Genomic DNA, 12474 nt, shown 5'->3' on the forward strand with positions numbered 1-12474 from the left:
ACTATTATTATTATTATTATTATTAATAATAATAATAATAATAATAATATAGTTGGGAAGTGTTCTGTAGTCCATAGAGATCGCTGGGAACAATGTATAGCAGTCAGCACAGGAATTTATCAACAGGAATTTTTTTTCACTTATTTTTTTATTTTTCACTATTTAACTGTCTGTAAAGGGAGACAATCATATAATAACAATATTCATTAACTACCAACATTGATTTTATTAATATTATCATGATAATAATAATTATTAAATACTATTGAATAATAATCATGATAATAGTAATAAAATCAATGTTGGTAGTTAATGAATATTGTTATATGATTGTCTCCCTTTACAGACAGTTAAATAGTGAAAAAAAAAAAATTCCTGTTGATAACTTCCTGTTCTCACTGCCTGTGCTGACTGCTATAAGATACATTGTTCCCAGTGATCTCTATGGACTACAGAACACTTCCCAACTATACTATTATTATTATTACTATTATTAATAATATTAATAATAATTACTAATAATGGTGGTGGAATAATCTGCCGAATATATTGCTATTGATGTGTCAGGAGGGGGGTGGGAGGGAGTGATGTTCTGCGGAGGGGCGGCTCCTTTTACAGACAGGTAAATAGTGAAAAAAAAAAATAAGTGAAAAAAATTCCTGTTGATAAATTCCTGTGCTGACTGCTATAATATGCATTGTTCCCAGTGATCTCTATGGACTACAGAACACTTCCCAACTATATTATTATTAATAATAGTTACTAAAAAATAATAATATAAAAATATAATAATATATAATTAATAATAATTACTTAATAATATTATTAAATACTAATGAATAATAATCATGATAATATTAATAAAATGAATGTTGATAGTTAATGAATATTGTTATTATATGATTGGCTGTCTTTACAGAAAAATTGTGAAAAAATAATTCCTGTTGATAACTTCCTGTTCTCACTGCCTGTGCTGACTGTTATAATATACATTGTTCCCAGTGATCTCTATGGACTACAGAACACTTCCCAACTATACTATTATTATTATTATTAATAATAACATTAATAATAATTACTAATAGTGGTGGTGGAATAATCTGCAGAATATATCAATATGGATCTGTCAGGAGGGGGGTGGGCCGGGGGGGAGGGAGCGATGTTCTGCGGAGGGGTGAGTGGTGGAATAATCTGCAGAATATATCAATATGGATCTGTCAGGAGGGGGGGGGGAGCGATGTTCTGCGGAGGGGCGGCTCCCTTTACAGACAGGTAAATAGTGAAAAGAAAATAAGTGAAAAAAATTCCCGTTGATAAATTCCTGTTCTGACTGCTATACATTGTTCCCAGTGATCTCTATGGACTACAGAACACTTCCCAACTATACTATTATTATTAATAATAATAATAATAATAACTAAAAAATAATAATTATTATTACTAATGAATAATAATCATGATAAGATTAATAAAATAAATGTTGATAGTTAATATTGTATTATATGATTGGCTCCCTTTACAGACAGTTAAGTAGCGGGGGGGGGGGGGGGAAAGTGAAAAAATAATCCCGGTTGATCCTGCAAGAAATCCAGTATGTTAATAACTTCCTGGGCTGACTGCTATAAGGTACATTGTTCCCAGCGATCTCTGTGGACTACAGAACACTTCCCAACTATATTATGATTATTATTATTAATAATTACTAAAAAATAATTGTTGTTATATGATTGGCTCCTTTCGTTTTGTTAAATTTTCCATTAAAGATGCTTTGTTGTATCTGTTGGACAAGTGAAAGAAAAAAAAAGTCCCTATTGATCCCGCCAGAAACCCATTCATCTGATAACTTCCTGTGCTTACTGTTATGAGTTACATCGTCCTCAGCAATCTATTTGGACTACAGAACACTCCCCACCTACATTATGGACTATGGGAGGGGTTCTGTAGTCTCTGTTCTGATGCAGTGCAGTGAATAGGTGTATTATGCGGTGGGCGGAGTCCTCCTTATTCTTAGGTAGGTTCTCTTTGCTGGTTGGCAGGATTGTTCCTGTCCCGGATGGGACCCTCGGGGGCCCCTCAGGGCTCCATTTCCTCCCCATAACCTCACATCTGTCTTCACTCATCTCCCTGTTTATTCCTCTTGTTTGTGTTCCGAGAACAATAAAAAAAAAGTTTTTAATCTCTTTCCAAATTTCTGGACAATGTGAGCCCCCCCTCCCCCCCCCCCCCCAGGAAAGTTCTGATCATTGTCCCGCCAAGGTGCGTCCATCGGGGGGCGCCGACATCCTTTGGGGGGTACAAGGCCTCAGTTCTGATGATGGTGATCCCCCCCCCCCCCCGCACTGTCTTGTACCCCCCCCAGGGGGTGTGGAATGTGGTAATGAGGTGTGAATGGGACACAAGGAGCCATTAATGGGTGTAAAAATAACACAATGGAACCAGCAACAAATTGGAGGGGGGGTGGGGGGGGTCACATTACAAAGACAGCTGTTATAGGGCCTGAGGGCCACTCAATCCACCAATACAGCCAAACATGGACTGTCAGGAGGGGGAGGGGAGGGAGCGATGTTCTGCAGATCTGTAGAGAGGTCAGTGATGGAATAATCTGCAGAATATATTTATATGGATGTGTCAGGAGGGGGATGGGAGGGAGCGATGTTCTGCGGAGGGGTGAGTGATGGAATAATCTGCAGAATATATCAATAAGGACCTGTCAGGAGGGGGATGGGGGAGCGATGTTCTGCAGATCTGTAGAGAGGTCAGTGATGGAATAATCTGCAGAATATATCAATATGGATATGTCAGGAGGGGAGGGGAGGGAGCGATGTTCTGCAGATCTGTAGAGAGGTCAGTGATGGAATAATCTGCAGAATATATCAATATGGGATATGTCAGGAGGGGGAGGGGAGGGAGCGATGTTCTGCAGATCTCTAGAGAGGTCAGTGATGGAATAATCTGCAGAATATATTTATATGGATGTGTCAGGAGGGGGATGGGAGGGAGCGATGTTCTGCGGAGGGGTGAGTGGTGGAATAATCTGCAGAATATATCAATATGGATCTGTCAGGAGGGGGATGGGGGGAGCAATGTTCTGCAGATCTCTAGAGAGGTCAGTGATGGGATAATCTGCAGAATATATCAATAAGGATCTGTCAGGAGGGGGAGGGGAGGGAGAGATGTTCTGCAGATCTGTAGAGGGGTGAGTGGTGGAATAATCTGCAGAATATATCAATATGGATCTGTCAGGAGGGGGAGGGGAGGGAGCGATGTTCTGCAGATCTGTAGAGGGGTGAGTGGTGGAATAATCTGCAGAATATATCAATATGGATCTGTCAGGAGGGGATGGGGGAGTGATGTTCTGCAGCTCTCTAGAGGGGCCAGTGATGGGATAATCTGCAGAATATATCAATATGGATCTATCAGGAGGGGGATGGGAGGGAGCGATGTTCTGCGGAGGGGTGAGTGGTGGAATAGTCTGCTGGGTGTAGTGGGAGTCTCTAGGACCCAGTAGGTGAGTCAGTTTGCAGTCTGTAGATTTCTCCCCTTGTGAGAGCCTCAGACAGACAGAGAGCAGAGAGAGTGCCGGACAGACAGACGGAGAGACAGCCGGGACCCCCAACACTCTACATAGAGGTAAGGGAGCCCCCCTCCCCCATCACCCCTTAATAAAGGGGGGGTGATCTCTGGAGGGGGGTTCTATGTCTTGGGGGTGATACTTGGGGGGTTGGGTGATCTCTGTGGGGGGAGAATGGGGGGTGGAGTGATATTGGGGGGGTGGGGTGATATCGGGGGGGGGGGGGGCTGAGGGGTGGTTGTGATATCGGGGGGGAGATGGGGAGTGGGGTGATATCGGGGGGGAGATGGGGAGTGGGGTGATATGGTGGGGTGATATGTGGGGGGGGAGATGGGGGTGGGGTGATATCGGGGGGGGGGGGCTGAGGGGTGGTTGTGATATCGGGGGGGAGATGGGAGTGGGGTGATATTGGGGGGAGATGGGGGTGGGGGTGATATGGTGGGGTGATATTGGGGGGGGAGATGGGGGTGGGGTGATGGTGGGGGGGGGGGGGGGGGGCTGAGGGGTGGTTGTGATATCGGGGGGAGATGGGGAGTGGGGTGATATTGGGGGGGAGATGGGGGTGGGTGATATCGGGGGGGGGGGAGATGGGGGGGGGTGGGGGTGTGAACTTGTGTGATAGGATTTTCCTTTGAAAGAAGCTGAACTTTGTCCAGAACTTTTTAGGAACTTTCAGGAAACTTTGTTTGCAATCCGAATTTTGCAGACAATGAGAAATTCTGATCGCTGCCCGTAAGCCCCGCCCCCAGCCCAGCGTGGAGTGCCCCTTTAAATATTCAGCAAGCCTCCAGTGAAGGAGAGATGGAATTTTTGTTGCCCTTTTTTTATTTACAATTTAATCATTTTTTTTTCTTTTCTAACTTTTTTGAATTTCAAATTTAAATTTTTAAGCAATTCCCCGGACAGTCCCCGCCCCCCGGATCCCCCGCATCCAGTCAGTTGGCTCGCTTTCAGGCAGTTTCTGTGGTTAAAAATGCGCATGTTGAGCGCCACCCTGCGACATTTTTTTCAAAAGGCGCCGATGCCCACAAACCCGCGATCGCTGCTTCTCCAATATATCAAAGCCGATATTTTTTATATATATATATTTTTTTTACACGCCAAAATCCCTCCTCCCATAAATGATACATTTCTATACATGATGTTCTTCCATTATATCTACATCGCCATCGACCAGCGCTCAGCGCCGCGCTTCCACCGCATGCTCGGGTTGAAGGATAATTTGGGGGCAGCTACTAAACCTGCGTGGGCTGAAAACGGGGCGATCACAGCAACATTTCCACCATTTTACGCGTTCCGTACGATGCCCACCATTGTAGGCGTTCCATATTTCGCCCACCATTGTAGGCGTTCCACATATCGCCCACCATTGTACGCGTTCCTCCCAGCCGTGTGATTTCACGCTCCATTCACATCTAAGCATTCCGTGGACCGGGAAATATCGCGCAGCGCACTTGTGGTGACGTATATTATTAATGGCCCCTGAAACACGCATTCAAACTTGCAATAAATGTGAAAATTCAGCGCCCCAAAAAGGTGCACAAGTTTCTTTGGTGCATTTATTGTACGGAGGGCAGTATATTGATATGAATGGGCTGCCCTATGTGTATGTGTGTGTAGCGCAAAAAACACGCCAAGAATAACGCGCCATTCACGCAACGCTCAGATATGAACGCAGCCAATTGTTCGAGGCTTGAAAATGGAAAAATTGTGACCACTTTGTATCGTTCTGCATGGTGACTGCCCCCCCCCCCCCCGGAGCAGTGACTGTTCCCCCACCCTCGGAGCGGTGACCCCCCCCCCCCCCGGAGCAGTGACTGTCCCCCCCCCGGAGTGGTGACTGCCCCCCCCGGAACGGTGACTGCCCCCCCCGGAACGGTGACTGCCCCCCCCGGAACGGTGACTGTCCCCCCGGAGCGTTGACTGTCCCTCGGAGCGGTGAATGTCCCCCCGGAGCGGTGAATGTCCCCCGGAGCGGTGACTGCCCCTGGAGTGGTGAATGTCCCCCGGGAAGGGTGACTGTCCCCCCCCCCCCCGAGCGATGAATGTCCCCCAGAATGGTGACTATTCCCCCGGAGCGGTGACTGCCCCCCCGGAGCGGTGACTGCCCCCCCTGGAGCGGTGACTGGCCCTGGAGTGGTGAATGTCCCCCCAAACGGTGACTGTCCCCCCCCGGAGCGGTGAATGTCCCCCCCGAGCAGTGAATGTCCCCCCGAGCGGTGAATGTCCCCCCCGAGCAGTGAATGTCCCCCCGAGCGGTGAATGTCCCCCCGAGCGGTGAATGTCCCCCCGGAGCGGTGAATGTCCCCCCCGAGCAGTGAATGTCCCCCCCCGAGCGGTGAATGTCCCCCCGAGCGGTGAATGTCCCCCGGAGCGGTGACTGCCACTGGAGTGGTGAATGTCCCCCGGAAGGGTGACTGTCCCCCCCCCCGGAGCGGTGAATGTCCCCAGAATGGTGACTACTCCCCCCGGAGCGGTGACTGCCCCCCCGGAGCAGTGACTGCCCCCCCGGAGCGGTGAAATGTCCCCCAGAATGGTGACTGCCCCCCAGAGTGGTGAATGTCCCCCCCCGTAGCGGTGAATGTCCCCCCCGGAGCGGTGACTGCCCCCCAGAGTGATGACTGCCCCCCCAGAATGGTGACTGCCCCCCAGAATGGTGACTGTCCCCCGGAGTGGTGAATGTCCCCCGGAGTGGTGAATGTCCCCCGGAAGGGTGACTGTCCCCCAGAGCGGTGAATGTCCCCCGGAATGGTGACTGCCCCCCCGGAGCGGTGAATGTCCCCCGGAGTGTGGGGGAGGGTCATGGAACCCCCTGGACACATTTTATATACATCATTATATTGGGGGTCACTGGCTGGCGGTCCATACTGGTGGGCCCCCCATAGGTGCCTCCCCGTCCCTGGCTGTGATTGGGTACCAGTGGAGGGTCTGTCTGGTCATGTCTTTGTCGCCGTGTCTTACAGCGGGGAGCGCGGTGGGGGGATGAGGGGGAGGGGCTGGGAGTGGTCCCTGGAGGGGGGGGGGGGGCTCATGATAATCCCAGATGTTTCCATACTGTACGAGGAGAACAAAGAAATTCATTATTTCATAGGATGATGGCGATCACAGCTGTGCGTCACACGCCCGCCATGGGGGCCGCTCCGCCGTGGGGGCCGCCCCTCCAGCCCCTCCACTATTTACCTGGTAAACAGCTGAGCCGCAGAGCTGACAATCGCTGAGCCCGGAGACCACAGGTGTCCGCCTTTGTTACACCAAACAGCTGGACAAACAAGCGACCTCCATCATCTCCGGATCCCTCTGGGTGAAGAAATCAATACCTCCGACTTGTCCACCATGGTTCCTTGTATAGCGCCCCGTCCCGCTTCCCTCTGCGGCTTCTCACAAAGGTCTTCTCCCTGTAGCCCCGCCCCCGCCTCTTTCCAATCAATGGCGGCCCTCGATGTGATGTTTGGGAATGAGGCCCTTTATTTCATAAGGTCGCCCCTTCTTTCTCCGGGTCCTGTACATTCTTTGGGTGTCCACCATGAACCCCAATGTCTGGGATGTCCTCAAAGTGTCCCAACGGGCCAATCCGGAACCTTCACTTATGTCTGCTGTGAACACCGAAGGGTGGCCCCAGCCATATGTTTGGGGTCATGGTGGAGCTCCAGGTGTGCACCATGTTTGGTTTTTCTCCTTTCTCATCTGATGGTGCCTTCATCTCACCAGCAGTCCATAGCTGGGTACAGCAAAGATCCATCACCATGCTAGTTGGTGAACCACAATGCTTCACAGTAGGGATGGTGAACCGCCATGCTTCACAGTAGGAATGGTGACCCGCCATGCTTCACGGTAGGGATGGTGAACCGCCATGCTTCTCAGTAGGGATGGTGAACCGCCATGCTTCACAGTAGGGATGGTGAACCGCCATGCTTCTCAGTAGGGATGGTGAACCGCCATGCTTCACAGTAGGGATGGTGAACCACCATGCTTCTCAGTAGGGATGGTGAACCGCCATGCTTCTCAGTAGGGATGGTGAACCGCCATGCTTCACAGTAGGGATGGTGAACCGCCATACTTCACAGTAGGGATGGTGAACCGCCATGCTTCACAGTAGGGATAGTGAACTGCCATGCTTCACAGTATGAATGGGAAACCACTATAATTCACAGTAGGGATGGTGAACCACCATGCTTCAGAGTAGGGATGGGGAACCTCCATACTTCACAATAGGGATGGGGAACCTCCATGCTTCACAGTAGAAATGGGGTCCCACCATACTTCACAGTAGAAATGGGGTCCCACCATACTTCACAGTAAGGGTGGGGGACAACATACTTCACAGTAGGGGGTGGGGGACCACCATACTTCTCAGTAGGGATGGGGAACCACCATGCTTCACAGTAGGGATGGTGTCTTTTCCTCACAGATCTTGTTGACTCACCTCCAAACATCGGGAGGTTAAACCATCAGCACCACTACATTAACATCAAGCAGATTGACACATTTTTATTAGGGTTATGCAATGTGCGTTCCTGTAGAATGTGACGCACTCCAGAAATAGGACAATCCCTGTCGGCGTTTTCTCAGGAGAGTCCCGATTTTGTGTGACCGATCACAGGACAGACGGCAGAGATTTTGGGCGCGTAGAATAAGCGCATTAGTTGCGGCTGAGCTGTAGGCGATGGCTCCAAACTCCTTATAAACTCCGCCCACTACGATATAATCATTTGTCACAATTTGATACATATTTGTGACAATTTTGCGGGTCATTTCCCAGTGGCGGTTTCTCGCCGCGCGTCGCGGATAGTTTATGGGATCGCAGTGTTCGGTTGTGACTGAAGATTCGGTTTTGGTCTCGTTGGTGTGGCGGTTAGGATTCCACCCGGGGTGTGTGGACTTATGGCCATGTGTGCCAAGCACCCCCATCCTGCAGTACAGCCCCCCCCCCCCCTTCTCTCCTTTGCTAGTTACCATCCCCCACCCCCCAGACATGATCACCCTATAGGACCCCTCCATGACTGGGGTCACCTCATGTATGGCCGCCATCAGACCATTGCCGCAGGTCATAAGATTAGACGTCTCCGGTGGAGGTCGGTGGAAAAGACCCCAATGTGTGGCAGTATTGTTACCACGGCAACCTGACTTCACCTTCTGTGAGAACACTTGGTGGATTCGGGGTAAAGCCGGCCACACACACCGTTCCAATCTCATCGTTCAATCTTCCTGAGATTTACCAAACAAAAGCTGATTTGGTTATGTAGAAACTGAAAGAATTGCCTAAACTGCCCATGCACTTTACAATTTCCTTACTGCTGGCTATACACTATACAATCTGATTGTATGATTTCCTTATGCTGGCCATACACTATACAATCTGATTGTATGATTTCCTTAATGCTGGCCATACACTATACAATCGGATTGTACAATCTCCTTTAGACCAAATCCATTCAATCTCCATCCAAGCTGCCCATTGTACCACATAGTTGCTGGTAGATCTAGAGAGGATTGTACAATCAGATTGTATAGTGCGTGGTCACCACTCCATTCACTGGGAAGCTGTTGGTGAATCTGGTTATACGTGTTCCAGTCTATACAATCGCCTTCAGATTTATAAAAAATCGATGTAATACGAGGACACGGCTAACCCATGTACTTCATTTGTATCTTATGAATTGTATAATTGTATCGATTGTATTCTATGTGATCGGATTGCGGCACACACACTGCAATGACAAGGGGCGACCAGCCCCCCCCCCCCCCCCCCCCCCTCCCCCCATCTCTTCGAACGATTCCCACACAACAGATTGGGTATTGATTGGTTTGGAAGAAATGGGGGCGGAGTCTGGGTTCCAGGCGTCCGGCGGTCTGCGGACAGAGATGGCGCTTCTGACGCACAGCCTGGCGCTCGCGTTGAGCGCCCGTCCTGCGTTTTCTGTGCGATGTAAACAAACGATTGTCGGCTCGGGTGGCACGTAACCCGACGCTGTTTTCACAGCTGGCGCTCCCCCCACCCCCTTTCCCTCCCCCCACCGAGCGCCGCCATGACATCATCATTTCCATGTCTTCTCCCACCTTTCCAGCTCCTCCGTGAAACGGGACGAGACGCAAAATTTACGTCAGCGAAAGACGCGCACAACCGTTAAAAATGTCCGCCGCCGCTCCTCCCGGATCTGTGCGATCGATTCAACTTTTTATTATATTCGGTTTTATTGGAGTAGCAATATGAGGAGGGGGGAGGCACGGCGGGGGGCTCGGTGTGTGATGAGGAGGAATGTGGTGGGGGGATGGGGGGGCCACCCATGGTTGGGGGGGCCCCTCGGGGCGTCTGTAATCAGATTGGCGGCGCTCTGAGGGGGTCTTGTCTGAACTCGCAGAATTCCGGGAATTGGCCGCCCTCCAGCCGTCTGATCCGCCCGCAGGATCCTCGGTGTTATGTCTGCGGCCGCCAAATAGAGCGTCAGCTCCTCTGCACGCACGGAATACCCCAGTGCAGGGATGGAGGATACATGTCATGTGATGTGACCCCCCCTCCGAGGGTGACCCCACTCCTCACAGACCGCACCTCCCCCCCCCTCCGAGGGTGACCCCACTCTTCACAGACCGCACCTCCCCCCCCCTCCGAGGGTGACCCCACTCTTCACAGGCCGCTCCTCCCCCCCCTCCGAGGGTGACCCCACTCTTCACAGGCCGCACCCCCCTTCCGAGGGTGACCCCACTCTTCACAGACCGCTCCTCCCCCCTCCGAGGGTGACCCCACTCTTCACAGGCCGCACCCCCCTTCCGAGGGTGACCTCACTCTTCACAGACCGCTCCCCCCCCCTCCGAGGGTGACCCCACTCTTCACAGACCACACCACCCCTCCGAGGGTGACCCCACTCTTCACAGACCGCCCCCACCCCCTCCAAAGGGTGACCCCACTCTTCCACAGACAGCACCACCCCTCCGAGGGTGACCCCACTCGTCACAGACTGCTCCTCCCCCCCTCCGAGGGTGACCCCACTCTTCACAGGGCTGCACCCCCCCTCCGAGGGTGACCCCACTCTTCACAGGCCGCACCCCCCTTCCGAGGGTGACCCCACTCTTCACAGGCTGCACCCCCCCTCCGAGGGTGACCTCACTCTTCACAGGCTGCACCCCCCCTCCGAGGGTGACCCACTCTTCACAGACCGCTCCCCCCCCCTCCGAGGGTGACCCCACTCTTCACAGACCGCTCCTCCCCCCCACCGAGGGTGACCCCACTCTTCACAGACCGCACCCCCTCTCCGAGGGTGACCCCACTCTTCACAGACCGCACCCCCCTCCGAGGGTGACCCCACCTCTCACAGACCGCACCCCCCCTCCGAGGGTGACCCCACTCTTCACAGGCCGCATCCCCCCTCCGAGGGTGACCCCACTCTTCACAGACCGCTCCTCCCCCCCTCCGAGGGTGACCCCACTCTTCACAGGCTGCACCCCCCCTCCGAGGGTGACCTCACTCTTCACAGGCTGCACCCCCCTTCCGAGGGTGACCTCACTCTTCACAGACCACTCCTCCCCCCCTCCGAGGGTGACCCCACTCTTCACAGACCGCACCTCCCCCCCCTCCGAGGGTGACCCCACTCTTCACAGACCGCACCTCCCCCGAGGGTGACCCCACACTTCACAGACCGCACCTCCCCCCCGAGGGTGACCCCACACTTCACAGACCGCTCCTCCCCCCCGAGGGTGACCCCACTCTTCACAGACCGCACCCCCCCTCCGAGGGTGACCCCACTCTTCACAGACCGCTCCTCCCCCCCTCCGAGGGTGACCCCACTCTTCACAGGCTGCACCCCCCTTCCGAGGGTGACCTCACTCTTCACAGACCGCTCCCCCCCCCTCCGAGGGTGACCCCACTCTTCACAGGCTGCACCCCCCTCCGAGGGTGACCCCACTCTTCACAGGCTGCACCCCCCCTCCGAGGGTGACCTCACTCTTCACAGGCTGCACCCCCCTTCCGAGGGGTGACCTCACTCTTCACAGACCGCTCCCCCCCCTCCGAGGGTGACCCCACTCTTCACAGGCTGCACCCCCCCTCCGAGGGTGACCCCACTCTTCACAGGCTGCACCCCCCCTCCGAGGGTGACCCCACTCTTCACAGGCTGCACCCCCCCTCCGAGGGTGACCTCACTCTTCACAGACCACTCCTCCCCCCCTCCGAGGGTGACCCCACTCTTCACAGGCTGCACCCCCCTTCCGAGGGTGACCCCACTCTTCACAGACCGCACCTCCCCCCCCTCCGAGGGTGACCCACACTCTTCACAGGCCGCTCCTCCCCCCCCTCCGAGGGTGACCCCACTCTTCACAGGCCGCACCCCCCTTCCGAGGGTGACCCCACTCTTCACAGACCGCTCCTCCCCCCCTCCGAGGGTGACCCGACTCTTCACAGGCCGCACCCCCCTTCCGAGGGTGACCTCACTCTTCACAGACCGCTCCCCCCCCCTCCGAGGGTGACCTCACTCTTCACAGGCCGCACCCCCCTCCGAGGGTGACCCCACTCTTCACAGACCCACACCACCCCTCCGAGGGTGACCCCACTCTTCACAGACCGCCCCACCCCCTCCAAAGGGTGACCCCACTCTTCACAGACAGCACCACCCCTCCGAGGGTGACCCCACTCGTCACAGACTGCTCCTCCCCCCCTCCGAGGGTGACCCACTCTTCACAGGCTGCACCCCCCCTCCGAGGGTGACCCCACTCTTCACAGGCCGCACCCCCCTTCCCGAGGGTGACCTCACTCTTCACAGACCGCTCCCCCCCCCCTCCGAGGGTGACCCCACTCTTCACAGACCACACCACCCCTCCGAGGGTGACCCCACTCTTCACAGACCGCCCCACCCCCTCCAAAGGGTGACCCCACTCTTCACAGACAGCACCACCCTCCCGAGGGTGACCCCCAC

This window comes from Lithobates pipiens, unplaced genomic scaffold (genome assembly GCF_037356315.1).
Source record: "Lithobates pipiens isolate NorthernLeopardFrog02 unplaced genomic scaffold, aLitPip1_a1.2 Scaffold_27, whole genome shotgun sequence".
Classification (NCBI taxonomy): Eukaryota; Metazoa; Chordata; class Amphibia; order Anura; family Ranidae; genus Lithobates; species Lithobates pipiens.